Source organism: Dromiciops gliroides, chromosome 2 (genome assembly GCF_019393635.1).
Source record: "Dromiciops gliroides isolate mDroGli1 chromosome 2, mDroGli1.pri, whole genome shotgun sequence".
Taxonomy (NCBI): Eukaryota; Metazoa; Chordata; class Mammalia; order Microbiotheria; family Microbiotheriidae; genus Dromiciops; species Dromiciops gliroides.
Window position 1 is genome coordinate 489,984,228 of NC_057862.1, and position 19,888 is coordinate 490,004,115.

General features: G+C 37.9%; 1 long non-coding RNA gene across 2 annotated transcripts in view; it reads left to right on the plus strand.

Moving 5' to 3' along the window:
* Window positions 1–1,948: 1,948 nt before the first annotated feature.
* LOC122741700 overlaps window positions 1,949–19,888 on the plus strand; it is a 45,724-nt gene continuing 27,784 nt past the window's right edge. For both annotated transcript variants that reach the window (XR_006354868.1, XR_006354869.1), the window contains exon 1: window positions 1,949–2,096. This is a non-coding gene — a long non-coding RNA (uncharacterized LOC122741700). The remainder of the gene's footprint in view (window positions 2,097–19,888) is intronic.

Sequence of the window (19,888 nt, forward strand, 5' to 3'; positions counted from 1 at the left end):
TCTCTAAGCCTCAGTTTCTTCATCTGTAATATAATGATAATACTTGTACTACCTGTCTCATGGGAGAAAGCAGTGTGAACCCTTATAATGCTAAAGAAATGGAAATTATATATGGTATAATTACAACAATACTAGCTTACATTTTCAGAATGTTTTACAGTTTAAATTTTTTTTATCATGCAGTCCTGAGATTTAGTAGGTGGGGCAGGGCAGGGATTTTTCCTCCATTGTAGAGATGAAGATACTGCAGTATCAGGGGAAACTCACTACATTTGGTGGTTGCATTGTCCTCGAGTTTCCCTAAATTCAACAATTGCCCCCACAATATTTCGACCTCTCTAACCCAAGCCCAAAGTAAGCAAGTGACAAATCTCTTTGATTTTTTTTCTCCGAGGAAGTGATTGATGGGGGAGACAGATTTAGAATTAGGGGACTTACACTCAAATCCCAGTTTTTTTTATTTACTGTATGAATAAACTTTGCCTACTACTTCTCTTCTCCAAGTCTCAGTTTCCTCCTCCGTAAAATAAGAGTGTTGGATTAGATGAGGTCTAAGGTTCTTTCCAGGTTTAAATCTTATAACATTTCTTCTTTGAAGGGGATTGGACCTAAATTTTTTCCTGAATAGAATTTTACTTGAACCTGGTGCTTCCTGTGAGAGATGGGCTGAGCCAAAGGGTTTGGAAAACTCAGGAGGGCTGTTCACCACTCATAAACTTTTTTGGGGTGGGGCAGGGCAATGAGGGTTAATTGACTTGCTCAAGGTCACACAGCTAGTAAGTGTCAAGTGTCTGAGGCCAGATTTGAACTCAGGTCCTCCTGAATCCAGGTGGTTTATCCACTGTACCACCTAGCTGCCCCCTCATAAACTTTTTTAAAACAAAATTTAAATATTTAAAAGCACACTTAGTATTTCATAGTGTCTTTATTGGATGGAAACTTAAGACCATGTTGTTCAACCTCCCTCCCATGGGATAGAGACCCCCTTCTACACCATCTTTGACAGGTGGATGGAACATGGATTTTGCTTAAATATTTCCAGTGACATGGAGCTCATTACCTCACAAAGAATTTCTATAGTATTGCCCAGCTATACATATTATTGAGTCAACATGGTTTAGTGGAACAGTAGCTGGCCCTACAGTCAGTTCCTGGTCCTATAGCACCATCAGTCACCAGCCATGTGAACTAGGGCAGTTTATGCAATGACTTTAATCCTCAGTTTTCTTCTTTATAAAATGGGATTAAGAATCTCTGCCTTACCTCTTTCACAAAGCTTTTGTGCTGATCAAATAATAATCACATCTGCATGGGGCTTTTTAAGGATCATAATGCATTATCCTTACAACAACCCTGTGAGGGAGGGAGTGCAGGTATTACCATTGCCATTTTACAGAAAAAAACAATGAAGGGACTTGAACCAAGTTATGGAGATACTAAGTGAGAGAGATGGGATTCAGAACAAGTCTCCTAGGTCTAAGTCCTGTAATCTTTGCAATATACAACGCCCATGAAGTCATGTTTCAGATGGTTTTGTAAACCATCCAACTTGGGAACTAGCCCTAGTTGGAAGAACACCCATTTACACAATATCAGGACAAACTTTGTTGTGACCGTGAAGAAGTCTTGTAAATTATCTGAGTCTCAAGCTCTTCATCCAGAACATGAAGCTAAAAATACCTGTAATATCTACCTCACAGAGTTGTTGTGAGATTCAGATGAGATATTTATATAAAGGACCTTGTAAAAACTTGCCTTAGACTCATTGTCAGACCTTCTGTTTGTGTTTAATTACTAGAGGGAAAAGGCCAGACATGGAAGCCCTCTCATTTGCTGACTGAGCTGCCAATCATTATCAGTCCACCCAATAATAACCATATCTGGCTGGCCTGATGCTGACAGGAAGCCTGGTTATTCCATAATGTTGATGATAAAAAGGATAGTTCAGTTTATTTCCTCTACATTTGTGTCTTGGAACTATTTCCATTCTCCATTAATACAAAATTTCTTCATATGGCCCCTAGCAGAAATCAACTAGATGACTTCCTGTCTTCATAAGATCATTTTGCAGCTGAAGATATTAAAGACCAGAGAGGGTAAGTGGCTTACTTAAGAACATATACCCAGTACGTTCCCTTGGAGTCTTATGATTTTGAGAACTGGGAGAATTCCTTAGCATTCACAGGGCTCTGGTGCTTTTATGTTGAGAAATTTTAGGAGCTATCTGTCATGTCTTCCTTACAAAAGCTCTCATAGAATCAGAAAGACTCCTGACTCCTGGTCTAGTTTGGAATTCATTTCTACCAAGTTGTCCTTGGAAGACTTAACAGTTATCATGGTTTTGCTCTTTCCTCCATTCCCTGCAGCCATGTCAAGGGCTTAGTGGCCACTTAGCAACTTACCTGTGTCATCTTTGTGTACCTTCTGTTAGAGTGCAAGCTGAGGTTAGCATGGTGCAAAGAATACTGGGCAGTCCACAGGACTTGAGACCTAACTTGATCACTGACATGCTGTTTGACCTTGGGAAAATAATTTCCCCTCTTTGGGTCTGAATTTCATAATAGCACAGGACTTAGAGGTAGAAAATAGCTTTATCCAATCTAATCCAATCCTCTCATTATAGTAATTACTAATACATCCAGCAGTACAAATCTTTGCAAAGTGCTTTATATAAATATCTCATTTGGATCTCCCAACAACTCTGTGAAGCAGATATTACAGATATTTTTAACTCCATTTTATGGATGAGGAGCTCGAGGCTGAGATAATTTATAAGACTTCCTCCTAGTCACAAAAATATAAGCGTGAGTGATAGGATTTGGACCCAGGTCTCCCGGACAAGCTCATTATTTGTCCACTATACACCATGATGCTTACCTCTAACATGAGGAAGTTGGAATAGATGATCTGACCACGTCATTCCCCTGCTCAAGGAGCTCCAGTAAACAATAGATTTCCTGTTCTTTTAGGATCAAATTTCAATTCCTCTATTTGACATTTAAAGCCTTTCTCATCTGACTCCAGCCTGCTTTTCTTTCTTTTAAAAAAAAATTAAGATTTTTAAATAAAGTTTTGTGTTCCAAATTCTATCCTTCCTTTCCTTCTTCCATTCTCCCCTCCCTGGGGTGGTAAGCAATCAGATATAGGTTATACATGTGCAGTTATGTAAAACATCACCTGATTAGTCATTTTGTTTAAGAAAACTTGAATAAAAGAAAAAAACGAAAGTGAAAAATAGCATGCTTCAGTCCCTGTTCAATCAATATCGTTTCTTTCTTTGGAGGTGGATAGTATGCTTCATCATTAGTCCTTTGGGATTGTCTTGGATCATTGTATTGCTGAGAATAGTTAAGTCATTCGCAGTTCTTCACTGAACAATATTGTCTGGCCTGCTTTTCTAGACTTCTCACATATCATTCTTCTTCATGCACACCAAGACCTAGCCAAACTCATATGTTTACTGCCCCTTACACACAACATTCTGTCTCCCATCTTCATGCCTTTCTACAGACCATCCTTGGGCCTTTTGGCCCTTCCTTGCTTTCATCGCTTAGAATCCCTTATTCTCTTTCCATCTCATTGAGGGCAGATACTGTTTCAATTTTGTCTTTTAATCTCCAGCACCTAGCACTGTTCCTGGTGTATTAGGCATATAGTAGGCACTTAAAAATGCTTATTGATTGAGTCAAGTACCATCTCCTACATGAGGCCTTTCTTGACATGCCCAGCTGCTAATGCCCTCCAAATTGCCTTCTATTTCTCTTTCACATATTATGCATGTACATATATGTATTTTGTTTCTTTGGTTAGAATATACCTGAAGACAGAGACTGTTTATTGATTATTCCACGGCTTACAAAATGCCCCTTTCTCTTCGTTTGGGGATTTGATGTTGCAATTTAGGACTAGCACTGAGAGAAGAAGATCCATCCTACTTCATTAGGACTTTATATTCTTCCAAGTATGATAGAGCTGATGCCCAGCTAGACCAATCCAAAGTCACTGGGGCTTTGAATGTGTGATGAGATGTTTTTGTTTCTCTATGATTCTTTATCTCCATGGGCACTTTACTCATGAACACTATTCTCATGAGACTGAGGCATTTTCTAACATAGGTGGCTTATTGGGACTAGTATGGCACCATGGAAAGAATGCCACATTTGAATCCTCATGGTGTGATTTTGAATCTTGGCTCTTCCATTTGTGACCCTGAATAAGTTACTTTCCTTTTGGGGTTTCTATCTCTTCCTCTAAAAAATGAGAGAAATTGGATTCATAAGGTCTTTTTTTTTCTTTGTGAGGCAATTGGGGTTAAGTGACTTGCCTAGGGTCACACAGCTAGTAAGTGTTAAGTGTCTGAGGTCAGATTTGAACTCAGGTCCTCCTGAATCCAGGGCCGGTACTCTATCCAGTGCGCCACCTAGCTGCCCCTTCATAAGGTCTTTTGCAACTCTAAATCTTATGATTCTATCACTTGGATAGAATGTGGATGGTTCAACATATTATTCCCTTTCATATGTTCTATTTTGCAGCCAATCCAGTTTGTCCCCCATGGTCTGCTTGTCCTGATCTCTTCTTTCTCAGTGCTTTTGTTAACATCGTCTCTGTGAAACTTCTCCATGAAGCCTTTCCTGAAAAATCCTCTCCCCGTCTTCGAATATCTCATGGTATTTTGTCTAGATTCTTCCTCTTCCCTGATCACATTCTAGATTGTTCCATACTGGCCCCCAACAGCAGTGGGTATGTATATGAAGTGTACAGCCTCTGCTTGATGCATTCAAAGGAAAGGACTAACAAGTTGTAGTATATACCTGGAGAACATAAGTACCGGAAACTTTTGGAGCCTGTATGCATTGACTTTCTGTCTTATGGAAGAAAATAGTATGAATATAAATCATAAACTTATAGGGACTGACCACTTCACCCAATATAAATAGGTGTACCCCACCAGGAACCAGACAGCTACTACAGTTACTAAGTTGTTATGGGAAAAGTATCTCTCATTGTATTGCTTCCCTGCAAGAATTCACTTTAATCAAGGTAGGAATTTTGAAAGCCAACTACTTAAGGAAATATTGGCCATACTATGAATCAAATCTAGAACTGTACCTACTAACCTCAGGGAGACTCATAGTATCAGCATTTGAACCACACCCTGCTGAATATGCCTAGAACTCTGAGACTAGAGCAGAGATCTCAGTGGAGCCAACATGCATTTCTTTCCTTCCTTCCTTCCTTCCTTCCTTCCTTCCTTCCTTCCTTCCTTCCTTCCTTCCTTCCTTCCTTCCTTCCTTCCTTCCTTCCTTCCTTCCTTCCTTCCTTCCTTCCTTCCTTCCTTCCTTCCTTCCTTCCTTCCTTCCTTCCTTCCTTCCTTCCTTCCTTCCTTCCTTCCTTCCTTCCTTCCTTCCTTCCTTCCTTCCTTCCCTCCCTCCCTCCCTCCTTTCTTCCTTTCTTTCTGGCAATTGGGGTTAAGTGACTTGCCCAGGGTCACACAGCTAGTGTCAAGTGTCTGAGGCCGGATTTGAACTCAGGTCCTCCTGAATCCAGGGCCAGTGCTGCCAACATACATTTCTAATACATGCACAGCTAGATATATGATGCCACATAGATGTTAGTTCATAGCTACTGATGGTTGAGAGAGAATTACAGCTGCCCATTCACATATGCTTGGAAGTTTCAGAAGATGCAGAAGCTATAGAAACTCATGAGAAATACTATGTCTAATGATGATCAGTTAAGCACATTATAGGAAGACATGTGGGGGAGGTAGAGACAGCAGCAGTAGAAGTATAAATTGCTTTAGTTAACATCTATTCTTTCCTTTTATGCTTCTTCACTTATGAACCCTGTTGTCATTCAAACTTTCCGTTAATGCTGTATATAGTGAGGAAGTACTCCACCCAAGTTTATGGGGGAAATTTTTCTGGATTATTTTTCTTATTATGCCATTTCAGTAAATTCCTTTGATTTAGGCTAATTATATCCTCTATCAAAAAGTAAATATATTGGTGGAGATTCATGTGGTATACTTATAGCAGTGTGGACTCACAAATTATCTTGAACTTGTGGTAGTCATTCCTTGGGGGAACCAACCTGTGAATATAAATTGACAAGATAGACCAGAAGGGTGCAAAGGGGATTTGTATACATGCTATATTCCTCCCTCCTAGAATCCGTAAGCTCCTTGAAAGAGGGACTCTAGTAGCTTCATCTTTGGATCCTCAGCTGTAAGTAATGTTCTGTACATATATTTATCCAATAAATGTTTGGTGAAATGAAATGAACTAATGACCTTGGTTAATTAGAGAGGTCAGGTCTATTTGCCTATTTCAATTGCTTACACATTCACCCCCACCTGCTGTATGTTTATAGTTGCTTAGTCACAATAGGTAGGCAACAGAAACTGATTAGGACCATTCTCCCTAAATGGTGGTGGTGCTACCATCTAGATCATCTGGAAGCATCTGACTAGTTAATCAATCTGTAGGTTGATCCAGGGAGAATAAGTCACACTCTAAAATATGATTTAGCATGGTGGCCTCTAAGGAAACTGAGAATAGGTAAAACTTTCATAAGGTTTTCTCTTCATAGGCTGAGATGGGGTAGATCTCTTAATAGCAACCTTCAGTTGATTCTGTAAGTTTTATAGGACATGAATCTCAAAGCTAATTGGGTGTCTTTCACTCTAGGAAATTTCATTGGAACACTAAACATTGATATTCAGATATCTTTTTGATATTTGGTGGAGTCTGCAATGGAGGCAGGCATTGGGTTACATGCACTCAGGAAAAGCAAAACTTTATTTTCAAGTCTGGAGTGTAGTGGAAAGTATAGCTATACTTGTTGAAACCTGGGTTCAAATCTTGACTCTGGCATGGACTAGATGAACAAGTCACTTCATTTCTCTGGGTCTCAGTTTCTTCATACGTAGAATGAAAATAATAATACTTGCACTACTCATGGTTTCTCAAGAGCTTGTTATGAGGAAAGTACTTTATAAACTTAACGTAAAATTGAAACAAGTTATTTATATTTGCATTCCCAACTTGTTGAAAACAACTGAGCTGAGATAAGGAAAAAGAATTCTAATCTTTGTCTTATAGTGGAGGGAAAGGGGTTCCCAACCCTCTTATAGATATGTGACAAAATGGTATAAATTAAACTATAATTGCATTTAAAATTTTAGAATGTTAAAAGAAATAACTACCAAATCAGAAAGTACTAGGTTTTCTTGACTCCAAGTCTTATTTGGAGTAAACTTGACCAGGCAGTCTTTGAGGAATGAAGAGATTCTTTGCTGCTCTTCTCTTGGTCTACCCCCCCAGTCCCCATAAATGTGTTAAAATCAAAACAAAACCAAAAATTTAGTGGCTTATTGCCAGTTAAGAATCTGTTCCTGTAGTGTCTGCCATCTTAGTACCTTCCCCTGGAGAGCAGGTTGCAGTGTACATTGTAAAAGAACAGTATTGGGAAATCAGAAAATAAAGATTCTACTTCAGGCTCTATTACTTATGGGCTCTGTAATCTTGGGCAGGCAATTTCTCCTCTCTTGGCCTCAGTTTCATTTTTTTTGTAGAATGAGGAGTTTGGATTAAATAACCTCAAAGGTCCCTCCTTGCTTTGCCATTCTATGATTCTGTCATAAATGATACCTGTAGGCAAGGGCCTTGAAAATGTTATCCTCTTTGGGGCCTTCAAGGTGCTTACCAGAGATGTACATTAAAGTATTCTCCCTCCTTTGGAGCTAAGAAGTGCCAAGGAGGAATCCAAGGTCCCATCCTCTACTCAGCTGTCAAATTAATCTTATTAAAGCACAGATCTGACTGTGTTACTCTCCTATTCCATAAACTCCAGGGGCTCCCTATTCTGTCTAGGACCAAATACAAAGTATTCTATTTGACATTCAAAGCCCTGGACAACATGGCCCCTTCCTATCTTTCTAGTTTTCTTACACTTAACTTACCTTCCCTATCCTTACCTCCTATTCATTCTGTGATCCAGTTACACTGGCTTCCTTGCTATCCTTGAACAAGACACTCCATCTCCAGGCTCTAGGCATTTTTACTGGCTATTTCCTATGCCTGGAATACTCTTATCTCCATCTTCTGGTTTCCCTGACTTCCTTCAAGTACCAACCAAAATCTTACCTTCTACAAGAAGTATTTCTTCTTCCCACTTAAGACTAGTCCCTTCTTTCTATTGCTTATCATATATATATATATGTATATATATATATATATATATATATATACACACACATATATATATACACACACACATATATATGATACATATATATGTATGTGTATATATAATACATAAATATGTATGTGTATATATATATGTGTGTGTGTGTGCGCGAGAGCATGTATTTAATTTTATTTGTACACAGTTGTTTACATGTTGTCTATATTGGATTGTAATCCCCTTGAGGGGAAGAACTATCTTTTGCCTTTCTTTGCATCTCCAGAATTTAGCACAATGCTGACACAGTGTAGGCACTTATCGACTTATGAGAAAGAGAAAATAACACCATAATGCAGCAAGGAGGCACAGTGGGTAAGAGCAAGGGACTTGAAGTCAGGAAGAACTCGGTTTAAATTTATCCTTAGACATTTACTAGCTGTATGATCCTGATTTAACCTCTCAGCCTCAGCTTCCTCCTTTGTAAAATGGGGATAATTATAGCATCTATAGTCAAGGGTTGTTTTAAGGAAAAACAAATCATATTTGTAAAGTGCTTTGCTACATAAATAATAAACTTTACAAATGAAATCATTGGAGCTCCAGAGTTGGCAGATCTGGAACAGAAGAAAATAAAAGATCCCCAACTTTTTTTTCCCTAAAGTTCTGAAAGAAAATGCAGGCAGCCTTTTGCTATATGCAGTCATATAACAAGTCTAAAGGGTGGATATTTATTACATTCTTAGATCAGCTGCTATACTTCATGAGAAGGGGTGTAGCTATACACAGAAATATCTTTGCTTTGGCAAGCCACCAAATTGCCTGATAATAAGAGCACGGTGGACTAGGGTGCCATCACTGAAGGCATACCTCTCTTTATGTGATAAACTCAGAGAATAACAGACATTTATGCATCACTTTAAGATTTGCAAAGTGCTTTAGTTTTATTACTTCAGTTGAGCTGCATAGTGTAAAGCAGGCAATCTACCTGGGTCAGATCACAGATAAGGAACCTGAGACTCAGAGGGGTTAAGTGTCCAAATTTGCATAGCTATTAAGCATTAGAGGTGGGGTTTCACAGAACATTAGATCAGAAAGTACCCTGAAGGATCATTTTAGGGAACAGTCTGTCCTAACCCAAAATCAGAATCACAAAATTTCAGAGTTGGAAGATTGCCACAGAGACTTTTCAGTCTAACCTTTATCTCAAAAAGTCCCTTTACAATATCTCCAACAAATAGTCATTCGGCCTTTACTCAAAGATCTCAAATGAACAGAAACCACCTTCTCTCAAGATAGTCCACTGCATTTTTGGATACCTTTCATCATTAGGAAATGGCTTCTTCATGTTGAATGTGAAATGGGTCTCTTTGCAACCTCTATCCATGACTCTTGGTTCTGAGCTAAGGGAACAAACAGAACATGTCTAGTCCCTTGTACACATGTTGGACTTTCATATACTCGAATACAGTGTTTTTATGTTCCTTCCTGTTGTTGTTCAGTCATTTTTCAGTCATGTCTGACTCTTCATGACCCCATTTGAGGTTTTCCTGGTAAAGATCCTGGAAAAGTTTGCCCTTTATTTCATTTGCAAATTTGCTAAGTATAATAATATTTACTGATAGCAAGATCTCACATTTATACAGTGCCTACTATGTGTCAGGCACTGTGCTAAACATTTTGCAAATGTTATTTCATTTGATCCTGTAAGGTAGGTGCTATTATATTTCCATTTTATAGATGAGGGAACTTGAGGCAAACAGAGGTTAAGTGACTTGACCAGGGTCACACAGCTAGTAAGTCTCTGTGATAAAATAATGGGATTTGGCAGACACCCAGGGGTCCCACCTGAGGATTGATTTGGAATTTATTGAATTGGGTGAGAACCTACTTAAGGGTGATTGGATGGAGACCACACCTGACTGGCCCTGAGTGATGTGTTGTTCTCAGAGGCTGTGGACTACTCGTGTTAGCAGGAGACCACTCTCAACCAATTAGCTTGAAGGTCCTCCCTTTTTGTGGAAGGAAACAGGAACTAGGAAGCAGAGGTTCCCTTGCTGGATCTCTCTTTTTCATTGGGACATCAGCTTGTTGGTGGCAGAGATGGAGAACAGGAGGGCCCCCCCCCCAACCTCTTCATCCAGGATTTTGGTGTGGTGAGAACTTCACATGGGCTGCTAGGAAAGGAAGGTTTTTTTTCTCTCTGTCCATACCTAATAGATCTAAGCTAGGATTTTCCATGCTATAAGGAATCTGTTCTCAATTTCTCTCTCTCTTCACTAACTTCTAATATATTTTAATAAATACTTAAAAGCCTGAACTCTTGCTGAATTTATCAGTGATTTTAGCCAGCTTCCCCCCCCCAAAAAAAAAACCTGGGGGGGCAGATTAGAACCCACATTTAGATTTTAAACAACACATCTCTGAAACTGGATTTGGACTCAGGGCTTCTTGTCTCCAGGCCTGGAACTCTTATCTACTGTATCATTTAGTTGCATCAAACATTTCTTCAACACCTTTATCCATTGAGAAAACATATTGCACAAGGCTTTCTACCAGAGACATTTTCTTAAGTTGACATCAACCCATTCATGACCAATCTTTGAATATGGTCATCCAACTTATTCTAAATCCTAACACTACTATGATCCAGCTCACATCTCTCCATCCTGTCCATAACAGTGGCATGGGAGGTTTTGTCAAATGCTTTGCTGAAATATGTGTTAGTATTCTCAATTACGTGGAAAAAATACTCCAAATAATAACTAGAGAAGTGTAAATTAAAGCAACTCTGAGGTTTCACCTCTTACTCATCATTGGCGAAAATGATAAATGTTGGAGAGACAACGAGGAAGCAGGCACATTAATGAATTGTTGAGGGAGCTATGAATTGTATTATTGGTCCAGCCATTCTGGAAAATAAATTGGAACTATGACCCAAAGTCATAAAACTGGATATCTCCTTTGACCCAGAAATATCACTTTTAGGTCTAGATACCCCCAAAGCAAAAGGAAAAAGAACCATACTACAAAAATATATAACAGCTCTTTTTGTATTAGCAAAAGGTTGGACTTCAAGGGAGTTCTCATCTATTGGGAAATGGCAGAAAAAGTTATGGTAGATAAATGTAGTGGAATATTTCTGTGCCTTAAAAAATATGAAAAAGACAGTTTGAGTCAACTGGGAACAATGTAAAGAGAAATGAGTAGAACCAGGAGAACAATTTATTTAACGACAACATTATTAAAAACAACAAAAAACAACAACTGAAAGACTTTAGAACTCTGATGAATATAATGACAAACCACAATTCCAGAGGACCCATAACAAAACATGCTTATCAACTCCTTATAGAGATGATGGACTCTGTAGAATGAGACACGTTCTGGACATAGCCAATGAAGACATTTATTTACCTCATTTAACTGCATGTCTCCAACTGCCTTTCAGACATCTCCAACTGGATAGGGGGTAGACATCTTAAACTCAGTGTATAAACAATATCTCATTATCTTTCACCCTTAACCCTTCACCCTTTCCTACCTTCCTCATTACTATAGAGGGTAATATCACCCTCCCAGTTCCTCAGACTTGCAACCTAGGAGTCTTTCTGGATTCTTCATTATCTCTCCCCACCCATATCCAAGCTATGGCCAAGGCCTGTCAATTTTACCTTTGCAACATCTCTTGAATATGCCCCCTTTTCTTCTCTGACACTGTGTCCTTTATCACCTCATGGCTTGATTATTACAATGGCCTGCTGGTGGATCTGCTTGTCTTAAGTCTCTCCCTTCTCCAATCCATTCTCCATTCAACCACAAAGTGATTTCCCTAAAACTCAAGTCTGATCTCCTCACCCTCCCTGACATCCCCCTCCCTCTGCTAAACTAGTATTTTCCTATTGCCTCCAGGAGCAAATACAAAAATGTTATATTTGGTATTCAAAGCCCTTCATAACATAACTCCCTCCTACCTTTCCAGTCTTCTTACATCTTGGTTGTACTCTTTGATCCAGTGCCACTGGCCTCCTGGCTGTTTCATCTCTCATCTCTGGGCTGTCTCTCTGGCTGTCCCTTATTCCTGGAGTGCCCTTCCTCCTCTACTCTGACTACTGACCTTCCTGGCTTCCTTTAAGTCTCAACTAAATTCTCACTTCATATAGGAAACCTTATCCAACAACTCTTCCTTCTAGTGCTTTCTCTCTGGTAATTATTTCCAGTTTATCTGTTTGTTTGCATGTTGTCCCCTCCATTAGATCATTCCACGAGGGCAGAAACTATCTTTTACCTCTTTTTATATCCCCAGTGCTTAGCAAGTAGCAGGCCTACTCCGTGCCTGGCACATAGTAGGTGCTTAATAAATGTTTTTGGATTGATTATTTACTGTTTGGGTTTTGTTTTCTTTTTGTTCAATTTGAGGGAAAGGTATAAAAGGGAGAGACAATTAATTTTCATTAATTGGAAAAATAATAAAATTAAATTTAAAGAAGAAACATAAGGAACTTATAGCTAACAGTCTAATGATCTTATAAACACAATAGTCGAGTGATTTATTCTTTTTTAACTTTCTTTTATTAATTAAAAAAGTTTTTTTTATTTTTTATCATAAAAGGATTTTATTATTTTCCAGTTACATGTAAAGATAGTTTTCAACATTTGTTTTCATAGGATTTTTAGTTCCAAATTTTTCTCCCACCTTCCCTTCCTTCCCCCTTCCCCAAGTCAGAAAGCAATCTGATATAGGTTATATATATATATATATATATATATATATATATATATATATATATATATATATATATACAATCACATGGAACATATTTCTGCATTAGTCATATTGTGAAAGAAGAATCAGAACACAAGGGGAAAACCTTAAAAAAGAAAAAAAAATCAGCCAAAAAGTAGAAATAATATGGTTCAATCTGCATTCAGAATACACAGTTCTTTTTCCTGGATGTGGAGAACATTTTCTATCAATTGTTTTGGATCATTGCACTGCTGAGAAGAGCCAAGTCTATCACAGTTGATCATGGGACAATGTTGCTGTTACTGTGTACAATGTTCTCCTGGTTCTACTCATTTCACTCAGCATCAGTTCATGTAAGTCCTTCCAGGTTTCTCTGAAATCCTCCTGCTCATCATTTCTTACAGCACAGTAGTATCCCATTACATTCAAATACCACAACTTGTTCAGCCGTTACCCAATTTATGGGCATTCCCTTTATTTCCAATTCTTTGCCACTACAAAGAGAGCTGCTACAAATATTTTTGTACATGTGGGTCCTTTTCCCTCTTCTATGATCTCTTTGGGATACAGACCTAGTAGTGGTACCACTTGGCCAAAGGGTAGTGATTCATTCTTTTTTTTTTTTTTTTTTTGGTGAGGCAGCTGGGGTTAAGTGACTTGCCTAGGGTCACACAGCTAGTAAGTGTTGAGTGTCTGAGGCCACAGTTGAACTCAGGTCCTCCTGACTCCAGGGCCGGTGCTCTATCCACTGTACCAACTAGCTGCCCCATCATTTATTCTTTTTTTATTTTAGTGAGACAATTGGGGTTAAGTGACTTGCCCATGGTCACACAGCTAGTAAGTATTAAGTGTCTGAGGCTGGATTTGGACTCAGGTACTCCTGACTCCAGGGCCGGTGCTTTATCCACTGCACCACCTAGCTGCGCCCCGCCCCCCCATCATTTATTCTTAATGAGGCCATGGAGACTATGTGTGATCATTGCTTCCTTTTCTTTTTATGACCCATCTTTTTAAAATATACATACAAATATTTTGGTAGGAAGTGGTTATAGTTTGCTTAATCTAGAATTTGATATTTGGTGTGTATGGAATGATAATAAGAGATGTGAGAGGCAAGACAGAGAGACACAATTCATTTGATTGTCTTTTCTTGGCCAAGGAGAATGATGTATGGAGTAGAAAGCAATTATGATACCATTGGAAGGAGTGAGGGGGTTACTTAGGAAGTACCAGAAAATAGGCAGAGGAGAGGGTTGGAGTATGTGGCAATGGGATATTTACAAGTTGGCCTGTATGTTGTAAGTACAGCATTATGGAAAAGTATCAGTGGTTGGAATGAGTATACATTTCTGATGTGTTTTCCTTGTAACAAACATGCATAAAACCCTTGTAACAAATATACATAATCAAAACAAATTCTCCACTTGGCCACGTCCAAAATATGTGTCATTCTGCATCCCAATCTCATCACCTCTCAGCCAAGAAGTAGGATTCCATGCTTCACCATCAGTCCTCTGGAATCATAGTCAATGTGTTAATCAGACTTAAGTGTTTCAAAGTAATTTGTTTTTATAGTGTTGTTATTATTGTGTAAACTATTCTCCTGGTTCTACTCACTTTCTGTGTGGGAGTACAGTGACTGTACGTACTGGAAGCCCATAGTGTCATAGAGCTTCCTTGAAAGGCCTTCCTTTGTATGGTCATTACGATGTGTGTACTCAGCATAAGAGTTGATAAACTGGAGACTGTTACCTCCAACCCCCACAATATATAACAAATCTCTCATATAGTCCATTCTCTCCATGTGTTCCTCAAGGATATCATGAGAGTTTGTGTCAAATGCTTTCTCAAAGTCCAGGTATTTGTGGTATATTTAGATAGGTAAATAGTCCCCCTGATCTACCAGTCTAGTCACCTTGTCAAAAAGGGAAATGAGGTTAGTCTGGCATGACCTATTCCTGACAGTCATGTTGACTTTCAGGGATCACTGCTTTTCTTTTTTAAATGCTCATAAACCATCCTTTTAAATATGTTCTAAAATTTTGCTAGGGTTAGAAATCAAGCTCACTGGTCTAGATTTTGAAGGTTTTCCTCTTTCTCTCTCTTTTTTTGGCAATAACATTTACCATTCTGCAGTTCTGTGTCATGATTCTCACTCTCTAAAGTCTTTTAAAGGTAGAAACATAAGCTCATGGGATACAAGGACCATGGATTTAAAACTAGAAGGGGCTTTATGGGCTGTCTAGTCTAAACCCTTTATTTAAAATTTTTAATTAACAAAAATCTATTTCAATTTGAAATTTTCAGGTAACAAAAATCCATGTTCTCTATTCCTATTTAAAAAAGAAAAGAAAAACAAAACCCTTATAACAAATATGCATGATAAAAGAAAATAAATTTTCCACTTGGCCATGTCCAAAGTATATGTGTCTTACTCTGCACTGTGATTCCATCACTTCTTTGTCAAGAGATAGGTTGCATGCTTTATCATCAATCCTCTAGAATCCTAGCTGGTCATTGTGTTGATTAGAGTTCTTAAGTCTTTCAAAGAATTTTTATAGTGTTGTTATTATTATTATTATTATGTAAATTATTCTCCTGGCTCTGCTCACTTCACTCTACATCACTTCATGTAAGTCTTCCTAGGTTTCTCTCAATCCATCATATCTTGTGGCACAATAGTATTCTATTAGATTCCTATACTATAGTTTGCTCAGTCATTCCCCAACTCATGGATATCACCTTAGTTTTCAGTTCTTTGACTCTACAAAGAGAGCTACTACAAATATTTTGTATATATGGGTTCCTTTCCCTTTTCTTTAATTTCTTTGGCATATAGTAGTAATATTGCTGGGTCAAAGGATGTGCAGTTTTGTGATCTTGAACATAGTTCTAAATTGATTTTCAGAATTTCTGGATCAATTTTATAGCTCTCCCAACAAAGGATCAATGTGCTTGCTTTTCCACAGCTCCTCCAACATTTATAATTTTCATTTTTTTCTGTCAATCTCAAAAATCTGATACAACTCTTCCATTTTATAGATGAGAAAACTGAGAGACAGACAGAGAAGTTAAATGATTTTTGAAAGTTTACAAAGCTATAAGAAACAGTGGTGGAGGGAGGGAGAAAAATTTGAAATTTGAAATCTTATATAAACAAATGTTGAAAAATGTCTCTACATGTAACTGGAAAATAATAAAATACTTTTGTCAGGAAAAAAGAAAGAAACAATGGTGGAAACATAATTATTGACATTTATACTTCACTTTAAGGTTTTTCAAAAGTTTTCATAAATACATATATTTATATATATATATATATATTTAAACTACCCTATGGTATAGATTCTACAGGTTTTATTGTTCCTATTTTATAAAGGAATAAACTCACTCAAAGTGGTAAAGAAACTTGATGATGGTCAAATAGCTAGTCAGTATCAGAAGAAGGATTCTAAGCCAGAACTCTTCTGACTCCAATTCTGGCATTTTTTTCCTATTACACCACACTGCCTCTTCACTTGCTAGTTATTTCAGAACTATAAGATAAATTTTGTATACATCTCGTGACTTAAACTCATTAAGGGTTTTACTCTATTCAAGTAGCTTCTCTTTTTTTATCATTCTCTCCCAACCATTTTAATTTTATCCTTCCCATTCCAAAGATCATTTTCCTTAGAAGAGAATACAGAAACTAGAAGCTTAGTACTCTAGCTTTTAAAAAATGTAGTCCATTATCAAAACCCCCATATGCCTCAGCAATTGTTATATCCCTTCTTTGATCTTCCTCTTGTCCCCAAGATAGGTTTAAAAAAAAGAAAACTCCTCTTTTTTGCACTTAGCATTCATTCAAAGTCCAGCTTTTTATGGGCTTTAACATTGCAGACACATTTCCTGCAGAACCACACTAGTATTTTGTATTCATTCTCCAGTTTTTGCCCTTCTGTCTTCTATACATATAATTTTAGAAGTCTGAGATGGTCAATAAGTTTGCTGTGCATTCACATTTGTATCTTTAGGCAGTTTGACTTTCCTTTCTTATCAGATCTCTATTTAAGACTTCAGAATTTCATTCTTATAGTTTTCCAACTTTCCCTGCAAAATATTAGGTTATGTGATCTTATCTAGTCTTTCTCCAAAATTTATTAAACCTTCTTTCTTAAAAATCTAGGGAGCATGTCAGAAGATAGCTAACTTTCTTCACCGTCTCTATCAGGAATTCTATAATGGAACGGTCACTTGCCTTCCAAATTATAGTTGTTTCTACTTTGACAACCAGATCTTCCTTGTTGGTAAGAATCAGAATCAGAATAGTAGCTCCCTCTGATTTCCTCCATATTTTGAAGGATGCGGTTATCATGAAAGAAAGTCACTAACGTATCTGATAACATATTTTGGGTAGAGAGTTATTTAAAAAAATTTTTTTTGTTTATTTTTTATTTTGGGTTTTTTTTTAGAGAGTTCTAGTAAATGTACAACTAAGCGAAGTACCCCACTACTATAGTACCAAGCTTTCTAATAAACTTGTTATCTGTTTCCTGAATTTGTCTATTTCTTCTTCCTGTCAAGGTGGTCTGTTGTATATACTAACGATAATATTTTATTTGTTCTCCTTCCATTGATTTTTTCCCCCAGAATGCTCTCCATAATGCTCTCTTGGTTCCTGGATTTTCCCATGTGAGCATATTGGTATTACTCTACCACCCCTCTCCCTTTATCTATTCTACTATGTTTGAATAAGTTCCATCCTTCCAGATTGTTTCTTCTCACTGTCAATTATATCTAGGAGGCTGAATTTGTCTCATTTCATTAGACTCTATTGTTCATCTTTACTACCCATGCTTTGTACATTTGTATATAGATTTCTGATACTATGGGGTTTATTGGTTGTTCTCATCTTAGATATTATCTTCTCTGAATTATTGAGCTAGTCTTTTGTTATAATACTTGTTATATTTTGCCTATTATTTTTATTGCACCAGGTTTGGGAGATCCATATAAATAATTATCTTCCCTTCCTTCCCTTTTCATGCTCAAAGAGATAGGAGCAGATTTTGAAAAGTTGAATCTTGGAACACATAGCTCTCAGAAAAATTTGGGGGGGCCCCAAGGTCAATATAGAGACTCATGGTGGGTGCAAGTAGGTTACAGTATCTTATGATTACTTGAATGCATGACTTCTTCAAGGAAACCTAAAATTGGAAAGGAGGTAGGATAGTCATGTATTGAAATAGAGGGATAACAAATGGATACTTAATGTTACACATAAAGCATTAAGAGACATGGAGGAAGGTTTCCAGCATGTTGAGTAAATGCTCCGGTAGAGGCATTATCAGAGAACCCCAAAGATATGGACATAGACAAGCACATCATGGAGGATGAGAAATTGTGGGTGAGTCTGTTCTAAAGAAGATAGTACCCACATCAGTGAGATCACAGGTTCAATGAAATATTCAAGTATTGTGTATAGGCTCCATTATAGCAGAATCCTGAACTGAGGCAGATACATATCCATCCATCCACCCATCTTACCCACCCATCCATTAATTCAACAGGCATTTATTAAGTGCCTAGTATTTGCTAGACCTTGTACTAACTCCTGGAAATACAAAGTTGAAATAAAAGTCAGTGCCTTTGAGGAACTTATATTCCATTAGTGAGAAATAGCATGAAAACAGAAAACTTTATACAAAATTTTAAAATGAAGTAATTTCTAGGGAGGAGGCACTAGCAACTGTGATCAGAACAGGGTTTCAATAGGAGGTAGCAGTTAAGCTGAGCCTTGAAGGAAGCTTTGGATTCTAGGTGGAGCTAAAGAGGAAGATCACCTTGGCAAGATCTGACCCCAGATATACCACCCTTCTATCCCTCTGTTGTTGAGTTGTTTCAGTTGTATACAACTCTCCATAACCCTATTTGGGGTTTTCTTGGCAGAGATACTGGAGTGGTTTGTCATTTCCTTTTCCAGCTCATTTTACAGATGAAAAACTGAGGCAAACAGGGGTCAAGTGACTTGTCCAGCTTTACACAGCTAGTAAGTGTCTGAGACTGGATTTTTAAAATTCAGGTTATCCTGACTTTAGGTCTGGGCACCACCTAGCTGCCCTGGTCTTATCCCTTTAAGATCCCCTAAATAACCTAGTGAAAATCCCAATGCAATCAGCTGCTCAATTCAGCGCAGTGGGAGGCAATACAATTATAGTAGACTTTGAGACAGGAAACATGGGTTCAAATCCTTCTTAAAGTTACTTCCTATCTGTATGACTCTGGGCAAGTCAGTTATGCCTTCTTGTCCTCGTTTACCTCATCTGTAAAATGAGGGTGTCAGGTTAGATGACCTGTAAGACCCCTTGCAACTCTATATCTCTGAACTGTGACCAGCGCTTACCTACAACTGGTGCTATTTCAGTGTCCCAGGGGAACCTCTGATGTTGCCCAAAGGGCCATCCTCACTTTCTTCTCTTTCCTTGCTCCAGAAGAAAGCCTACAAGCCCAAGAGTCATTTCTCATCTGACATAGACAGAGATGGAACTTTTAGAGCCTCACTTTTTGCACTGGCTGCTTCAAAAAGAGCACGTGAATCTATCTGATGTATAGCCCTTAATCCAAACAGTGATACACTGGCCTGATGATTCCTCTTAGGAAATTATCTTTGAAACAATAAATATCTTCATTCTAGCTTTGTACCTGGCTCTGAAGCTTATCCTGTACTTGCTCTTTTCTCCTTAAGTCTCACCGTGGCTTTTACCCAATAGCAACAAAGTCTGACCTTTTCTTTAGTTCTGAAGCTACTCTTGTGGCTTCCCAGGAGAGAGAAAATCAAGGAGAGTGAAAATGGGGAAGGGGAATTGAAGGAATAAGATAAGACTTTTGAAAAACATATTTGTAGACCATGAAGGACATCAGAAATTTGAATGTCATGAATGAAAGAATATGAAAAGAAAAAAACAATTCTGGAGA